At 41.7% G+C, this 14,431-nt stretch overlaps 1 long non-coding RNA gene across 2 annotated transcripts in view; it reads left to right on the plus strand.

Annotated features, from left to right (window-relative positions):
- The first annotated feature begins 461 nt into the window (after window positions 1-461).
- The window catches only part of LOC137561571 (uncharacterized), a 16,572-nt gene continuing 2,602 nt past the window's right edge, over window positions 462-14,431 (plus strand). The window contains exons 1-2 of one of the 2 annotated variants that reach the window (XR_011030053.1): window positions 462-596; window positions 13,604-13,707. This is a non-coding gene — a long non-coding RNA (uncharacterized lncRNA). The remainder of the gene's footprint in view (window positions 597-13,603; window positions 13,708-14,431) is intronic. The other variant, XR_011030052.1, reaches the window with a different exon arrangement.

A 14,431-nucleotide genomic window follows, 5' to 3' on the forward strand; every position in this document is an offset into this window, starting at 1 on the left:
CTGCATCCCTTGCAGGGGCTATTGTTATGCCCGACATTATCCATCGTCTACAGCAGCTCAGTTCCAGTGGCTTGGTGTACTGCATATGAGCTTCTGATTGGGCAGGTGATCTTAGTAGTTGGTTACCTGCAAAAATGACTGACCTATTTGCATGCTTTGAATCAGGATGATACAATTTATTGGCTTCTTGATTTCACTGATGGCTAACAATACTCTACTGCTACTATTATGTTCATAATGTGGTAACTCGTCAAGACCAGGATACAGCCATTCAATTCTCAATCAGGTTAAAAACTTTCACAAAACATAGCCCCTGAGTGAGATGGGCTTGCTGAACTGCAGCCAGGATGTTGCAGCCTTCGATACTTACAAAACTGAATGTGAGCTGGTGTGGGTTCACCCATCTGTCCTCTTATCACTGTAATATTTTTTGAATTTCAGGGCCTGCGTGAAATGTTTCCTTATGGCACATTAGGTGAAGCACAGCCAGCCAGTGTTCTGTTAGGCTGTACGATGAGGTACCTAAGGGGAAGTCTGGTTGGAGGCACTACAGAAGGTGAAGGAAGATGAAGTGGAGGCATTGGATGAAGAGTAAGGTTTGCAAAACAGACAAATGATAAGCGCTCAAGGATGCACCTGAATTGTAAGCCATCAGCGGCAATGCAGAGCCCCCTAGGGCTGAATACATGCCTCTAATGCAAAACAGATGCAAAATTATGTGCTAACTCTAATCTAAAAATTTGAGAGTGAATTTAAAACAGTGAAGGCAGCTAGCCACTAGTATACTTACATTTAAGTTTGCACAGTGGGAGACATGGCAGCGCTTTCAAACAACCTCATACCTGAATGATTAACCTGCAATGGTGAGCAGAGCTCCAGAAACTGGACTAAATTACACACCCAGCATACACTGCAGGCAAAGAGAGGGAGGGGGAATTAGTGATTAAGCTGCATCAGTGGGCAGAGCTCCAGAAACTGGACTATATTACACACCCTGCATCACTATAGACCAAGGGGGGGTGTTAGCTTCAGTGATAATTAGTGCACAAATTATGACCTAATAGACTTCCCCACGGCGGTGACGTACCCCCTTGGCAGCTTAATCACTAATTCCCCCTCCCTCTCTTTGCCTGCAGTGTATGCTGGGTGTGTAATTTAGTCCAGTTTCTGGAGCTCTGCTCACCATTGCAGTTAAATCATTCAGGTATGAGGTTGTTTGAAAGCGCTGCCATGTCTCCCACTGTGAAGAGTAAGGTTTACCAGGTGGGTTTACTGTCTTCACTTCTGGTGACATTAAAGGATGAAGAGAAGAGAGATGCACCCTTTACTACACGTTGCCCAGCATTCAGTACACTGCAAAAGAAATATGGTTATGTTTACTATACCTGCTGGTCCACATATTAGTGGTGGCGTGAACCTTCTTCCCAATGACGTGTCCAGTCACCGCTTCAGAATTGTTAGGAATTCAAAAAAACATTACATCAATGGAAGACATCGGTTTCTGCAACCTGAAATGGCAGTAGCTAAACCACCAGCAAATTAGACAGTTTGCATTAGATTTTCTCTTGTGTGTTGTAATAAATTGCTATCATATGAAGTATAAAAAGTACGATGGAGGTAGACCAGACACTGTCTCTTTAACTTGCTGTTTAATCCGTTTTAGCCAGACAAAGTACACACACATGCACAGTGTATATACAAAAGGATGGCAAACCTTACATCAGTTGTGGTGCAGGAGTGGGTGCGGGGAGGGTGACCAGGGGATGGATGGACGGCACGACAGCCGTTTTGTGCTAATCCAGCGCTTGCTCACGTGTTGTGTTCAGGTTCAGCGGCGTGCGTTTGGGCTTCCGGGAAACACTCGTAAGCCCGCCCTCCGCGCACGCCGATGGCTCCAAATGCTATGACGAGGTGGGGTGAAAGGTGGATAGGCGGGGAAGTGGTTGCTACGCGACCAAATTGTTGCGCTACATGACCAAAGGATAAACAAAGAGTGGATGCAGGGAAGTGATTATGACGCGCTACGCGTGATTAGACATGAATAATTCATGACACTAAGTGCTGCCTTTTGTTAATAAAGTGCATAAAAGTAACATATTGTGCAAAAAGCCTCTCTGGACTTGTGCCCAAAACCTTTTAGTCAGTGAAACAATCTATATTAGTGACGTGTAAACTTTTCATAACTGGCACAGTACTGGAAAGTGAAGAACACCGTAACTGGCACGCTATGCTGGCAAAGCGTCACCTGTCACATCATGAATTACCTCTATAAAATTCCAAATATTTTATTATTTTAATATTTTAAGCCAAAACCCACTATTATTTAATACACTTGTTTTAATATAATTTTAAAATCCAAAGATAAAATTCATGATGTGACAGGTGACGCTTTGCCAGCATAGCGTGACAGTTGCAAAGTTCAGACCTCTCCACCCACCTCCCAAGTCTCCATCTTAGCCCTTTCATGTTATCAGTGCCTTCGCTGATCAAAAGACAAGAGGAGGAGCTTAATTTTCACATATAACTCATCAGCTTGAACGGCTGGAACGTCTGATAATTTTTTTACTGAAAGGTATGGAGAATTTCCTGAGAAGACAGAGTTTTCCACAACAGGCAAAAATTGACAAAACAAAAATGAATATGTGCCCAATCGAAAATAACAGCAGTTCACAATTATCCATTTTGAGTCCAGTGCCTGGTCTGTCAGAATGTAGGGCAGAGGATATAGTGTGAAATGAATAGGATTCTTAGAAATGAAGCTCGACATCTACTATACTTGCAGGGGTGTAACTGGACATCACTGGGCCCCCCCTGCGAAACTTTGGATGGGGCCCCCACCCCCCTTGCTTTCAGCACAGGAAAACTGAGGACCAATGTGTTTTCCCCATGCAGATAAAAACACTTAGACTTAAAGGAAACGTCAGGCAATCTATGATGCCCCCAGATCTACTTATTTGGGGCTTCCTCCAGCCCATTGCAGCCGACAAGCCCCTCGTTGCAACTCTGCTCCCAGTACATACATACACACACAGCCTTATTATTTTACTACATGAGAGCACATGCTATATGGAGGAACAACAATGACATGCTGAACATGAGATATAGTATTCATTCATTGTAACTTTGGCAAAACATTCAGAATGTCACTGATTGATACTGTTAGGGATCTTGGACTTCATTGAGACAACAAGCTCTCAATGAAGCAGCAACAATAACATCAATCTCCACTCCATTGTGTTGTAAAAGTAATTAGAGGCCATAAGGTCATTAGCCCATGCGAGATAAGAATTTAGGAATCCTTTCCAAGTGATTGCTGAAAAGGGAAAGACTACAACTTTTTTTCAAAATGTGACTCCTTTGTTTGTTAGGTTGTATAGAACTTAGCTGCAGTGTGAGACAGATGTTTTTTTTTACGAACCCTAGGGAGCAGGGATAGTGTACAAATTCCAAAGTGTGTATGTGTCCTTATCTGTGTGGTGGACACATGCAGTCAATATAACAATGGTGTGAGAGCAGAATACGTTTTTTCACTCCATGCCCTTAGCTGTCAGTCTCTCAAACTTCCCCCCCCCCCATGGGCCCCCTGTGGCTTCTGGGCCCCCCTGCAGGGGCATCCCTTTCAGGGTCTTTTGTTACGCACTTGTATACTTGTTACTTTGTGTGTCACAAGGTCACACCTGAAAGACCTGGCCAGCAGCTGTACACTGGATGGAAACAAAATAAACTTCATGCAGTCTCAAGCACGTTTTGCCCCATAAATAAAGCATGCTGTCCATACTGGACGGTCAATATGCTGTTTATATTCACATATTGTGGTTGCTTTAGAATTGCCTTATTGAATTTGGGGTTTAGGTTTTACATTCTGCTGTAAATCACAAAATAGCTTTTATAATTATGCATTGTACTATTTTTATTTCAACAGTGAAGAATTCACTTTTATTAGAGACATAAGTGATTTTTTTTCTCAGGGTCTGCATTATATTTATAAGTGCATCTGTATCGACCCAAAATCCAGCTATCCCAAGCAAAAACAGTGTGCACATTACCTAAGCAGCTTACTCTACAACAAACGTTTTGACAATCACTTGTCAGCTAATACAAGATCAGGGGTTACATGAGGATAGACAAGTTTTTACGTAAGATAAAAGTCCCTTTAGCCTTAATACAAGCAATTATTTTGCTAAGCTCATCTGTGTGTTATCTGTGCTGCTTCAGAAGGGACTTTGTGTCAGCAACCAGTCCCCCTTCTGTCTTGTTATCTAAATGTTCAAGACTTTACATTTATATTAATACAAGAGGTCACTCTGCTCATTTATATATGTCAGCATAACTGACAGTATAACTTGGTCACAACAGCAAAAGCAGCATTTGGCGCTATACCTGATCTGTGTTAAAAGTGTTTATGTAACTAACCTGAACAGGAAGATCGTGTCAGCCGCAGTGATGTGTAGTAACCTATAACAAGCAGTCAATACCACGGTATAGTCTTTTACTCCCAATGAACTTTTGGACATTATTTTTTTAATAGTCTAGTCATGCTGTTGGTTTTACCAGTTCAATAAACTGATCATGTAAAGTTACACCCTTACGTTTTTTAAATGATCTTGCTTGATCAGAAATGTGAGAACAAGTTTCCCCCAGTGCAACTGGCTTCCTCCTACATGGATGAGTCAGGAAGGATTGCCCATAGGCATGTTCTTCCAAGTAGCTACCTACTTGTAGCTACTCGGAATCAAAAATCCACAATTACATGCTTCCTCCTTCCAGGTTGAAGGAGGAACCGTGGGAGTGACTGGAACGCAACTTGGAACGCAACTTGGGATGCAATTGGAGCAATTTAGAACAAACGGCAGCATGGGTAACTTAACCCTCCCTCAACCGCCCCTACAGGTGCTGTAATTGCCTGAACTTAGGTGTTTTTGGTTTGGGAGATTTCACAATGTATTGCCCTTTGGTCTGCACCCTCCCATGTACAGTGATCATTAGTGATGAGCACGAATTTCATAATTTTACATGATCATTGATTTTGCATCATAATTTGCAATTACAATGTGAAATCATAATGTGCAATTCTTGGAAAAATCATTAATTTTGTTTGTAACCATTTTTCACAATTATTCATAATTTATTTCAAACATTAGCTATTAGTAGCAAAGCCCCACACAGGCTATTGTCATCAAAATTGCAACGTGTAAGAGGAATAGTGAAAACAAGTCACATTTTTCAAACAGAACTTATGGGTTTTGAGAAAATTGACACTAAAAATTCAAAGACTTTTTTTTAAACTCTGTATGAGTTAAACATGTTGCATCTAAAAAACATTTTTCATTTGAAGGCTTAATATGGATTTTCTCAAAAACGACAAGGCCTTTTTGAAAAATGTTTTTTTAAACTTGTTCCCACTATATTCCTGAACAAACACAGCAATTTTGGGAATTACAGCAGGTGTTGGGGCTTTTCTGTTAACTGCTAAAGTTCACACAACATTACATTGAAAAATCAATTGAATTTCTAAATTGTGATTATGTGTAGCCATAATAGCAAAATTTGACACAAAACATCACATAATCGTAATTAGTAGATTACAGTCATCACTAGTGATCATTCCTAAACTTTGCAGATCGGTAAAAAATTGCAATGGTTAATTTGGGTGACAGGACTTGTCATTGTTTAACCACTTCAGCCTTCAGTCGTTTTCACTTTATGCATCCGAGCAATGTTCACCTCCCATTCATTAGCCTATAACTTTATCACTACTTATCACAATGAACTGATCTAGATCTTGTTTTTTTCCGCCACCAATTAGGCTTTCTTTGGGGGGTACATTTTGCCAAGAGCCACTTTACTGTAAATGCATTTTAACAGGAAGAATAAGGAAAAAAACGGAAAAAATGCATTATTTCTCAGGTTTCGGCCATTATAATTTTAAAATAATACATGCCTCCACAATTAAAACTCACGTATTGTATGTGCCCATTTCTCCCGGTTATTACACTGTTTAAATTATGTCACTATCACAATGTATGGCGACAATATTTTACTTGGAAATAAAAGTGAATTTTTTCCGTTTTGCATCCATCACTATTTACAAGCTTATAATTACAAAAAATTAGAAATATTTCAGGTTTACCTAGATTTTTAAAAAAGTTTAGACGCTTAGGTAAATATTTATGTGTTTTTGTTTTTTTAATTGTAATGTTTTTTTTTTTATTATTAAACATTTTATGTGGGTATTTTTGGGAGGGTGGGATGCAAATAAAATTTTTTTGTACATATTGGTCTATTATTTTTATTTATTTTTTTGCATTTTCATGCAGTTAGCTTTTTGGCCACAAGATGGCAGCAATCAGTTTGTTTACAATGACATCACTCTAAGCATAAAACGGACGCTTACAGTGACGTCGGGGGAAATAGGAACAGAAAAACCTCAGCTTCCGTGCGAAGCTGACGGTTTTTCTCGGGGGGAGAGCAATCAGTGATCGGGCACCATAGCCCGATTCACCGATTGCCTGGCTAGCGAACCGCGGGCCGGGAGTGCGCGTGCATGTGCACGATCGGCTGGGGGGGCGCGCGGCAGCGCACATGGCCTCCTGGGCGTAGCTAGTACGTCCAGGAGGCCAAAGTAGTTAAATGTAGTAAATGATAATCAAATAACGGCTTAAAGGGGCACTACAGCTCAAAACTGTAAAATTTAAAATATGTGCAAACATATACAAATAAGAAGTACATTTTATCCAGAGTAAAATGAGCCATAAATTACTTTTCTCCTATGTTGCTGTCACTTACAGTAGGTTGTAGAAATCTGACAGAAGTGACAGGTTTTGGACTACTCCATCTCTTTATAGGGGATTCTCAGGGATATATTTATTTTTAAAAACACTTAGTGAATGGCAGTTGCTCTGTCCAAAACTGTCAAAAAACTGTGTAGGGAGCAGGGGCGCTGGCTGGCATCATTGTTTAATTATTTTTTTTTCAGGAAGATCTTTATAAAGATTTAAAGCCTTGCTGAGAATCTCCTATGAAGAGATGGGCTAGTCCAAAACCTATCACTTCTGTCAGATTTCTACTGCCTACTGTAAATGACAGCATTATAGGAGAAAAGTAATTTATTTACTCTGGAAAAACTGTACTTCTTATTTGCATATGTTTGCACATATTTTAAATTTTTACATTTTTTCGCTGTAGTGCCCCTTTAAAGTGAACCTCCAGACTAAAAATCTACTCAGCAGCACTGAAAAGGCTTGGTGTTTCTTTAACAGTTTCACAACATCAGAACTTTGTTTTTCTTACCCAAGCCTCATTTTTAGCAGCACAGAAGAAAACTGCCCGGGCATTTTTCCCCTGATGCTGTGCAAAGCATGATGGGATTTCTGATGTTGTTCTCTTTCTGCTTTTGTGGCGCACATTTGTTTTTTTTTTTAAATGATGAATTTGAGATTTGAAGCCTAGCGCGTGCAGCATGGGGTGATCAGGATACAGGACTGTTGGAACAGTGTCTCATGCTCCCTGTCACCACCTTTCAACCAAAAAGATGGCTGCTGCTATGAAAAAGATGGCTGCCCCCATGAAAACACAAACATTTGCCTGTTCTTTTAAAACAGGGAGGGTAAGATATTATATTACCTGCCTATTTTAATTAACATAACTGATGCAACTTTATGACAGTATGTTTGTTTAGGCTGAAGTTCCTCTTTAAGCATTGGAAATGTGCATGGTGCTATTATCATTGCTTACTAATGCCATCCCATACCCTATCCTCTAACACTAAAACTCCCTACCTATGCCTAACACTAACCTCTGTCCTACCTAAGCCTAACCCTGCCTATCTACACCTAACATTAACCTTCCCCCACCTACACTTAACACTATCCCTGAGAACAGCACTGTTACCTCTCCATTGCAGCCGATAACAGTACTCAGCTACAGATATAGTGATGTTGTTGTTCTGCACTACGTGTGATGCCAAGAACCAAAATTTGGCTAAAAAAGTCAAGGATAGAAAAATGAGGGATTATGAGTCATCACGACCACAAGGGTTTTAATAAAAGGTATCAAAAAGACTTTTTATTTATTTAAAACACACACACAAACACTGACATACATATATATATAAAAAACAACAAAAAGAACCTGCCAGGTGGCCACCTAACCTCCCCAGGCGCCGTCAAGCACACCAACCACTAGCACATGCAGCCAAAAGAACTTGTTATCATAGCTAGATCTGAATGAGTCCAATGCATTGCACAAATTATATCCATAGCAATTTGATGATGCTGGGTTAGCTACAAGCAGATATATAGCCTGTTGTTTAGGCAGAAAGGCACAAGTCTCATATGCAAGCAGCAGTGGCAAAGATGACTGAGTTCGAGGGTACTCTGTACAGCATAGCAGAAAGTTTCACAGTGCAGACATTGCAACAATTGCAGGCATGAGGGGGTATGAGATGCAGAGCAAAAAACGACAGCAAAGCAAAGCCAAGCCTGTTCAATGTGTATGCTATGCAGTCAGCATAGCTCTTACCCTCCGCTGATATACCGGTCTGTTCCGGAGTGTTGCTCAAGAGATCACTGTAGTTGTCCGTGCATGGGATCCAGCCATAATGGCTACCGTCCAGATGGATTGTCAAACAGTCTCGTTTGTAAACAACAAGCTAGAGTTGCCAAAGATTGCATCCAAGTGGTCGGTGGTCCATGCAGGAGGTCCAGAGTACCCAGAAGTTCGTTCAGTGGCAGCAATGGAAGGGGAGGAAGGAGCCAAGAACCAGTAGCAGGCTCAAAGTCACCACGCCGGAATATCCGACATGTTTCGCTGGCTAGCGGCCAGCTTTCTCAAGGAAGGCGTGGTAAGTCCAGTAGCCTTGCCGACAGGCTGTCTTATAGGACGCCGTCAGGCATCCGTCATGCGCGCATCATGCCCCAGTGTCACCGCCCACTAGCTCCCACCCGACCCAGACGCGAGGACGGATAGACACAGCGCGGCTGGGACGGGGAGGAGCCAGGGAGGGAAGGCGAAACGGACCCCATCCAGAAACTTCCGCCGCGTGGAACGCAGGAAATACATCCACCTGCGCACGCACAACGGAAGAAGAGGAGAGGATCCCTGAAGCTAGAGCGCCAGAAGTATAATGATAAATACATATATGGACCTAGCATAGATCAAATATCAATTGCTGAATAATGTACAAACATATATATATATAGTATAGTAAAAAGAAAGGCTATAAGTCTATTTTATTTGCAAATAACACAAAAAGGGGGCATACGCTTTAAATCTGGGGTGACACCAATATCACACCAGACTGCAGCTTCCAAACACACTGCTGATTAACCCTTAAAGGGGCCCCCTATGAGAAAAAACCAAAAATAAATGGTAACAAAGCCTAAGCAAAGCAAATACATATATAGAACATAGCATGCAAATACATGCATAAGCATATATAATACAGTGGGACACCTGTACATACACAGGCGGAGAGGAGTGCCCCAGACCACATTAGACGGGCAGGAATGATGAAAATCCGAGGGATTCGTTCAAACCAGGTGGAGTGGTTGCTCGAAGTTCATAAATCCACTTGGCCTCTCTCTGTAAGAGGAGGCGATCAAAATTACCTCCCCTTATGTTAGTGTGGATCCGATCGAGACCAATAAAACGAATCTGGTCATGTCTGCCTCCATGAGCAGTCCTGAAGTGCCGAGCCACCGGAGTTAAAGCAGTTAGGTCCTTTTTCTTATTTGTTTTACTGCAAATGCTCGTAATGTGTTCACCAATTCTTGAACGTAACTCACGTTTGTTTTTTCCAGCATAAAATGCACCATCAGCAAGTAAACTACCAAAATTGTCTCGCAGTTGACAAAGTGCGCCAAGGACCACATTCTGCCATTCGGTAGCTCAACACTCCTACCAGCCTGCACATAGCGGCAGACCGAACAGCCTCCACAGGTATAAGTTCCTGTAAGGCGGCAATGTCTAGAGCCAGGGCCCGAGCCCCGGAAGTGGCTACTGACCAGATGGTCCCTCAAGGACGGAGCAAAATTTGGCTACACAGTTGCTGACCTCTGGCACAAAGGTTCACCCCTGCTGCATGATAGCTTTGAGTTGGGCTATATGAGCCCCTGGCACCTAAATTACATGCTTGGCGCACCATAGCCACAATTATCAATTGCAGTCTATGGCAGCACCCAAATTCCAAAGAGGATCTGATGCCCTTCTCTATGTGACTCGTCACAGATCATTTCAACAAATATTTACTGACTATACCAGGAATTAGATGCATGATGCCAAACATTTACAGCACATGACTAATTTGTCATACTACAGAAAAGAATCCCATACAGCTGTAATTTACCACGGAGGGAGATTAAAACCTGTTGGGTTTTTACCACTATGAGAATCTTTGTTAAGCAAACTTTTTAGCATCTCCAGCTATAGAAGCACAACATTAGTTGTCATCAGTCTCATAGCAATAGGGGGTGCAGAGGTTGTGACCACATTGGGGCCCAGTATTAGCTCTTTATTGGTCCTGTGATGAGAATATTTACTTCCATAGATACCTTGAATAGTAGCGATCATTAACACAATGTTTCCCATCCCCTTCTTGCACTTCTGACACTGATTGTCCTTGATTGGCTTTGGTGCGCCATATCAATTGTTATTTATAGAGTGCTCGGGGGCCCCAATGTAAAACTTGCACTGGGGTCCACAGCTTCTTATCTACGTCACTGGTTATCAATGAAAGAGACTTCCTCACTGATGGTTTCGGTTCAGGGTTTGTGACAGCCAGAGAATTTGATATCTAGTTCTATTAGTGTCAACTGTCACCAATACAGGATGCGTTTCTCCAGTAGGCACACTGGCATCAATTAAAAGTGGGACTTCCCATTACCAAAGCTGTATCACTATGGGCGATACGGGACATCTGCGGCACACTGTGGGGAAAAACTGGAAAGATGTGACACACTGTCAGGGAAACTGAAGAGCTTGTGACACGCGGTGGGGGAAACTGGAAAGCTGTGACACGCGGTGGGGGAAACTGGAAAGCTGTGACACGCGGTGGGGGAAACTGGAAAGCTGTGACACGCGGTGGGGGAAACTGGAAAGCTGTGACACTGTGGGGGATAATGGAAAGCAGCAACACCCTTTGGGGAAAACTGGAAAAGCTGCAACACACTGTGGAGGAAACTGGAAAGATGTGACACACAATGGGGTATATTGGAAAGCTGCGACACACAATGGGGTATATTGGAAAACTGCGACACACTGTGAGGAAAACTGACACACTGTGGGGGATACTGTAAAGCTGGGGCACACTGTGGAGGATACTGTAAAGCTGTGACACACTGTGGGGTATACTGTAAAGCTGTGGCACACTGTGGGGGATACTGTAAAGCTGCGGCTCACTGTGGAGGAAATGGAAAGCTGCAGCACACTGTGGGTGATACTGGAAAGCTGCGACACACTGTGAGGGAAACTGGAAAGCTGCGACACACTGGCCTCAATTCACAGAGCATTATCAAATGTTTATCAAACACTTTATCAAACGTTTGATAATTTACCTCATGGGTAAAATCTCATTTTAAATTCACTAAGGTGTTATATATTTATCGAATGTTTTACCGATAAAACATTCAACAAATATATAACACCTTAGTGAATTTAAAATGAGATTTTACCCATGAGGTAAATTATCAAACGTTTGATAAAGTGTTTGATAAACGTTTGATAATGCTCCGTGAATTGAGGCCACTGTGTAGGAAAATAGAAAGCTTTGACACACTGTGGGGAACACTGGAAAGCTGCAACACACTGTGGGGGATACTGGAAAGCTGAGACACTCTAGGTGTGCAAAAAGCTGTGACAAATAATTAGGGAGTGCAAAAACAGACATATGTGGCTTTGGCATACCATATTTACACAGCAGATTTATGTAACACTTCATAAAACATCGTGTAGCATATTATGGGATTAACTAGATAAAGGAGGAAGGTTTTAAGTCAGTTTACAAAATCCTTCAACATAATGGCTGACTTAGGAAAAGCAAAACATGCAGCACAGAAAGGTGTCTGTGTGGCACAGCCAGTTTCCAGCTGTCATTCTCTTCAGCATGCTAGGGAGACATGACTGATCACTGCAAGCTTGAAAGACACTTTTCTTTGCTCCAATATTCAGAAGTTAAGCTCTGTTTATGTAATGTTTATAGACACTGTATTGCATAAGAGATGTGAAAATAAACAGTTGCTACAGTTTACAAGCCATTTAAAATCGCTTCCATTTAATGCATACGTTAAACATACAGTTTCAACATCTCTTCAGAATGGTGACAAGCTGCTTCTTGCAGGGGCTGTTGGCTGTTCTGCCCTTCACCTTTGTTCACACTGCATATGCACAGGTTGTTTATTTAAATGTCTCTGCAGTCAGGCAAATGCCAAAGCCTGGAAGTCTCATAAACTTTACATCCCTCCACTTAAAGTACAGAGTGACTTGGTGCAGAGTTTCATGCTAATGTAGGTCTCCGTGTGATGTCATTGTCCATGCTTATGACTGGCCATGCAATGCAGTCATGCCCATACACACATTGGACTGAGAATATGGAATTTCTGCATACAGTATTGGTCATATGTGAAAACTTACTAGCCACCTCTAGTCACGAGGTGTGCTATGCCTATAGCATAGCATAGCATGTGCGAGTTTGAACAAACTTGCTACAAGGGTTAGGTTAGTTGGGGAGAGGAGGGATTTCTTGATTTTTATATCCCCCTATTGATTGGAGGATTTTAGTTTGGGTGCCAGGAAGTGACCTTTTTCCCTCCCAGTTTTTCCTGAAGTAACATCAGTTACTTCTTGAGTGCAACAAAGCGAATGTCTAATCAAGATGTTTGTAAATTTACCACTTCCCTCATCACCTGCAATTCCATTTAATGCAAGTCTGAAGTGAGTTCAAAAAAACAAAACAAAAAACAGATACTCACCGAAGGAGAGGGAAGGCTCTGGGTCCTATAAAGCCTTCCCGTTCTCCTCCCAGTGTCCTCGTTCCCCAGCAGGCTCCTCCATTTGAATCTCCCGCCACGGGAGACTTCGGCAGTCTTCGGAAAGCACTTGGACTTCCCAAGACTGGCGGCTCTGTACTGTGCATGCACAAGTGCTCAACAGAGCACCCATGTGTGTGCACAGTACGGAGTGGCCAGTCTTCAGAAACTCGAGTGTTTCTGGAGACTGCCAAAGCCGACCCAATGTAAAAGAGAGCAGTCCTCGACTGAACGGTCGTGGACTGCTAATGGGGAGCCTGCGGGGGAACGCAGAGAACGGGAAGGCTCCCAGGACGCAGAGCCTTCCCTTTCCTTAGGTGAGTATCTGTTTTTTATTTTTACACTCCCTTTAAAAGTCATGGTTTCTAAGCAGGGTGAGCATAGCCCCTCCTTCCTAGTATGCATCCTCATTAGGAGTCGAGATCGTTTAATGCTATATGAAGAAGCCACAAGTCATGGCCCAATGGGTGGGAACTAAGTACTCATGCATGAATGGGTGTTAAGGATCATATGAAAGTCAAGATGGGAGTGTGTAGGGCTTCTTGCTTTGTAATTTTTCTGCTTTTTTTTTTTTTTTACAGCTTTTGTCACAGCGGACGGTGGTCCCTTTACTGGTTGAGGTGGTCACAGTGGGATTGAGTGGCGTGGAAAATATTTTTGATTGGACCCTTGACACAGTTTGAAGGTAAGGTGGTTGTGGTTGGTAAATGGTTACCAAGGTATTGTGTTCAGAGTGATGAAAAGTGCATTTAAAAATACATGTAAGCCAATGAACTTCTAAACCACTCCAGCTGGCCGAGACTTGGGGGTTCCATACCAGTTTTTTTTTCTTTTTAACCAGTTCGCATTCAGTCGTTTTTCGCTTCATGCATCCGAACAATGTTCACCTCCCATTCATTAGCCTATAACTTTATTACTACTTATCACAATGAACTGATCTATATCTTGTTTTTTCCGCCACCAATTAGGCTTTCTTTGGGGGGTACATTTTACTAAGAGCCACTTTACTGTAAATGCATTTTAAAAGGAAGAATAAGAAAAAAACGGAAACAAATCATTATTTCTCACTTTTCGGCAATTATAGTTTTAAAATAATACATGCCTCCATAATTAAAACCCACGTATTGTATATGCCCATTTGTCCCGGTTATTACACCATTTAAATTATGTCCCTATCACAATGTATGGCGACAATATTTTATTTGGAAATAAAAGTGCATTTTTTCCGTTTTGCATTCATCACTATTTACAAGCTTATAATAAAAAAAAAAGAAATATTTCATCTTTACATAGATATTTAAAAAGTTTAGACCCTTAGGTAAATATTTGTGCTTTTTTTTTTTTTTATTGTAATGTTTTTTTTTTTTTTTTAATTAAACATTTTATGTGGGTATTTTTGGGAGGGTGGG

This window comes from Hyperolius riggenbachi, chromosome 3 (genome assembly GCF_040937935.1).
Source record: "Hyperolius riggenbachi isolate aHypRig1 chromosome 3, aHypRig1.pri, whole genome shotgun sequence".
Lineage (NCBI taxonomy): Eukaryota > Metazoa > Chordata > Amphibia > Anura > Hyperoliidae > Hyperolius > Hyperolius riggenbachi.